Below are 5532 nucleotides of genomic sequence, written 5' to 3'. Positions count from 1 at the left end.
TATGCCACGAAGAATTGAGGCAGTTCTGAAGGCAAAAGGGGGTCCAACCCGTTACTAGCATGGGGTACCTAATAAAGTGGCCGGTGAGTGTACAGTGCATCTACATAGACCAGCTTTTTTTATAGTAGGATCATTATACAGGGTTATTGCACAGGGTGTTTACATGGGTACTTATATAGATGGATATTTATATATATATACATAGTTATTGCACAGGGTGTCAAATAGTAATTGCACATTTTACATTGCACAAGTTATTGCTGTTGTAGTGTTGCATTGTAAAGTCTAGTTGCAGCTGGGATGAATGACCTGGGGTAGTGTTTGTTTTTACAAACAGGGTTTAAAAGTCTTTCATTGCTCAGCTCCTCTACAGTCTGGTGCAGAGGGTGGAAGGTGTTGTCCATGATGGATGTAAGCTTAGACAGCACCCTCCTCTCAGCCACTTCCTTCACTGAGTCCAGTGTGCAGCCTAAGACAGAAGTGGCCTTTCTCACTAGGTTGTTCAGTCTCTTTCTGCCCCCCTCTGCACTGCCAGGGGCCCAGCAGGCAACAGCGTAGAGGAGGGCTGAAGCCACCACAGAGTCATAGAGGGTTTTAAACATTGGCCTGCTTAAAACCGTGGTTGGTTGTCAGAGTCAGATTGAGGTCAGCACTCAATCTGCAAGTTTCCTATTGGTTTATGGAAATTCTTAAAGTAAAATTAGCTGGGCTGCTGCCATCATCAACTTCCATTTTACATTATTGTGTTGGGACTGTTTTCTGTGTTCTGTTTTCTAAACTAGACATAGCAATGGGCTGAGCCTTTACTGTGACTAATTGTATCTGCCCTTTTTCATACATTTTTAAATGAAAACCGGCTCAGTGCTTATCTGCTTAACTTTTTCTTTCCTACACAGAGCCAGGTTTGAAGCAAGTTCACTGTAACTTTTTCTAAACTAAATATATTTTTGAATCAGTGCTTCTATGTTCCTTTTGTGTGTCTACTTCAGTTTTCTTCATCTGCCAGTTGGTTTCTGGCTAAAGGCCACTCACATGAGCCTGACTTTACTGAAGGTTTCTTCTAGTTTAGATGTAACAGTTGCTGCATGCGTGCTTTGTGTGATGGATTGCTGCAGCATCATTGACACAATGCAAGCAAATGTTTACTGTCATACTGTCATGCTCATCCAGTAGGAGCGAATCCTACCAAATTAATGGCAATCAGCTGTGTTTTTTTAAACAGAAAACTTTTAACCAATCCGGCTGTATGTTTTGTTTTGAATTGCCATTGTAAAATGCCATTGCATTTTACAATGGCAATTTAACCAGCCTTCTGATCTGAAGGCTGGTTAAATAGAGGTTAATGCAGGTGGATCAGATAAGCGGGTAATGAGAACTGGGTGGAGCTAAGCAGGTGTGTGAAAAAAGTGATCAGACCAGGGATCAGTGTCAAGATCATGACAGTACCTGGCATTTTACAGTTTTTACAAAAAATGTACAATTATATATTTTCAATTGTATATTACAATGTACCTATAAATATTTATTATCAAACATCTTTCAAAACAAGTCCTAAAATGTTTCACTAATATAAATACTCAAAATGTAGAGGGTAATCAAAGATGTAAGCTGAGTCCTGTGGATGGTATACAAGAGGTAACATTTGCACGATACAGGCAATTCCCTGATGATGTGATCTTTGTGCAAACAGTGTATAATTTAGCAAAATAGCAGCACATTGTAATTCTACTCAAATAACATCTCCCCAGAAATGATTTCTTGTTTTTGTTTTTTGGCTTCTTCAATTTCCCTCTTGGTCGCTCACCATCACACTAACAACACACTGAAAGACAAAAACGGCAACAAACAAATAATCCTTTGCCTCAAGTTAATTATATTCTATATCTGACTAAGTATTATTTGTGAGTTAAAAAAAAGAACATTGAGGAAACCAAAAGTAAAAATGCAGCAGTATTGTTTCAATAATCAGGTACAGTGTGAACGTTCTTTAATGTAATGAGACAGTTTTTAATCACAATAACGTATCATTTTCACCAGAAGAAAAAATAACTCTTATTTGCTTTAAAAAAAAATATAGAAAACACCTAAATGCAATTTTTGAAATTTTTCAAATTGAATGGAACATGTGAAAAAAAAAAAAAAACAGCTGATTTCCACAATCTCACCCCAGGACTTTGGAAATCCTCTACAATCCAGTTGATGTGCTGAATTACCTCTAAAGTAGATGGCATGAAAGAAAAATTTCTTCTTTTACCAAAGCACACAAACACCTCAAGTGAGAACCATAAAGTGTTTGTGAAGGAGGGATTTGATTTTGCTCCTTTTGACAGGTTTAAACCCAGCCATCCAATCTTAATCTTGTGGGCAAAATGCCTTCTTGCAACAAATTCAGTCATCTTCTTTCAACCTCTGACACTGACAGAAAATTGTGCACTTACTAACATCACCTGTCTATTGTGTATAACCTTTTACATCTATATCTATATAGTATTACAGAATTTAATCTTCTGCAAGTATCCTGCAACTTTTATAGTTGAAAATGTTCTCTGTAATAAGATTCAAATATTTATTCTAAATTCTGAAATTAATATGTCAAAGTAATGAAACGCTAGGAAAAATTATTGTAAATTTTTCCTAGCATTGTTTTTTTTTTTTATTTGTTTTATTTCATTAGTTTAACCCAATTCTTAAAGTTCAGGGCATTTGGGCTTCATTGTTTATCAATGTAAGGGTGTCGGGAGTTGAAGAAGTTTGTTGTAGCAGGGGCGGAGGCAGAGATGAGTTCTTGTAGATTTAATGAGATATTGCAGCCAAAGTATAAATCCAAAAGTAAAAGGCATGGCACACACTTACCAGAACCGGGTGCACAGGGGGTGACAAACATAAACCAATCAGGACATGAAGGAATGAAGTCATGTAATCAGTCCAGCAAAGACTAACTAAGGCAATCCTTGTTGGCACAACACACCAAGTCCAGTCATCCTCCATTACTAGTAAAACCATCTCTGGCCAGGACATTCCCCTCTCCACAACAGTCACAAATCTCGGTGTAAGATTTGATCCACACCTCACCTTTGAAGCCCATATCAAACACCTCTGCAAAATCTCCTTTAATCATCTAAGAAATGTTTCAGAAATCTGTTCTACACTCACCTTGGCTGATGCAAAAAAACTGGTCCATGCCTTTGTCTCCTCCAGGCTGGACTACTGTAACGCACTTCTCATTGGGATCCCTAACAAGAGTCTACAGAAACTACAGTTGATTCAGAACAGTGCTGCAAGGATCCTGACGAAAGTATGACCACATCACACCCATTCTCCACTCCCTTCACTGGCTTCCTGTTTCTACAAGGATTGAATACAAGGTCTCAATTCTCACCCACCAGTGCATCTATGGGAATGCCCCACTATACCTGAAGGAAATGCTCACCCCTCACTTTTAACATTTTGAGAATGATGCTATTGATTTTTTTCATACCAAGTGTTTTAAAGCGATGTTTAGTTTTACATTTTGATTTTACCCTTCTATGATGATTTTACCTGTAGCACTTTCAGATTTTTTTTAAATGTAAAGTGCAATACAAATAAAATGTATTATTATTATTATTATTATTATTATTATTATTATTATTATTATTATTATTATTATTATTATTAATAACTTAAGAGGTACATATACTGAAGAGCAGACTAATAGAACAATAACCAAGGGAAAGGAAGGTGGCACTAGGGGTCAACTGAGAGTAACCAGGGCCATTTCTCAATATGCGTACTTGTGTGTTCTCATGTTCTTGTGAAACGTCATCAGCCTAAGCCCAAACACTGTTCAAATTGACAGGAACACAAGACAGAGAATTGACAAAATCCCAGGATATTGTTCTCGCCCCTTCCTCTTTTCTAAGCATGCATCACAGCAGACTTGTGCATTCTTTAGAATGACAGATTTCCCAACATGCAATGTGGCAGCAGCAGCTTCCAGGAGAGTGTTAAGTAATAACTATAGTTTTTTGTTACCATTGTTCTATATAAGTATGTTTTAAGGTAATTTGAGGTTAGAACAATATTGTGGCAAAAGCCATGATAATGATTTTGGGCATTGGGAAACATAATTGAACTTTATTGATGTCACATTGGAGAAATTTACCTCTGCATTTAACCCATCTCCTTGGGTAACAGTGGGCTGTCACCGTGGGGCACCCGGGGAGCAGTGTGGGCTTAAGGGTCTTGCTCAGAGACCCAGAGTGGCAGTCTGTGGGAGTGGGACTCAAACTCAGAACCTCAGGATTCCAAGCTCTATGCCTTAACCACTAGGCCAGTATTGGTTAGTGGCCTATATATCTGTCAGATATACAGATAAGATCCTGAAAAATCTATCAATAGTTTATCTGCCAACTATCCATGCATAGATTCATAAATTATCTTTGTGCATCTGAGTATTCCAAAGTACTTTTTTTTTCTATCCAATTTTTTTTGTGATACAAAAATATTTAATATAATCCAGATCTTTTCAAGCATCATGTTGGTGTGGGTTTCTCACAGTTAAAATATTGGGACATCATATCAGAAGAGCTGCTGGATGTCTATAATGAAAGTCTGGCCACTGATTCACTCCCGCTTTTGTGCCGCATAGAAGTCATCACCCTTCTGCCAAAAAAGGGAAACCTGCAGGATATCAAGAACTGGTGCCCAGTGTCACTCCTCTGCACCAAGATTCTCTCCAAAGCCTTGCCATCTCGGCTGACAGAAGATATGGAACAGTTCATCCACTGGGACCAGACCAACTGCATCCTGGGCAGGTCCATGGTAGATAACATCTACCTAATTCAGGATGCTTTGGAGATCTCAGGTTCATTGGGTTTTGGATCGGTCTTGATCGCACTAGATCAACCAAAAGCATTTGACCTTGTCTAACATAGCTTCCTCTGGAGAACAATGGAGAGGTTCGGGTATGGCGTCGGTCTGATCCCGTTCAAGGCTATGTACAGCAGCATTGAGAGCATGCTGAAGATAAATGGTGATCTGTATGCTCCTCTCCCTGGAATCCCTGCTTCTAAAGATACATTCCAATGTCCAATGTCAGAGGTTGAAGAGAGCACATCCAGCCAGTCACGGTCAGAGAAACAGGACTAAACTGGAAAACAGGCCGATCTCCAGCATCTATAAACAAGGGTGTTGATGGAAGCAGCACAGCTGATATTTCTCTCCAGGATGGTGTCACAGCCAAACAGGAACAGACGAGGTAAAGCTACTATGAGAAAAAGCAGAGAGAGCATAATGTTAGAGATGAAACTAATAGATTCTGCTGAGTAGGAGAATAGAGATAGAATGAAGCAGAATGATGACATGGGGGTCCCTATGTCCTCCAGAAGTCTAAACCTATAGCAGCATAACTATAGGGAAGGCTCAGGATAACCTGAGCCACTCTAACTATAAGCTTTATCAAAAAAGAAAGTTTTAAGCCTAGCCTTAAAAGTAGACAGGGTGTCTGCCTCACGGACCAAAACTGGTAGTTGGTTCCACAGGAGAGGAGCC

The sequence above is a fragment of the Cyprinodon variegatus genome, unplaced genomic scaffold, assembly GCF_000732505.1.
Source record: "Cyprinodon variegatus isolate N-32 unplaced genomic scaffold, C_variegatus-1.0 Scaffold55, whole genome shotgun sequence".
In the NCBI taxonomy this organism is placed as follows: domain Eukaryota; kingdom Metazoa; phylum Chordata; class Actinopteri; order Cyprinodontiformes; family Cyprinodontidae; genus Cyprinodon; species Cyprinodon variegatus.
This window is presented reverse-complemented; position numbering follows the sequence as displayed.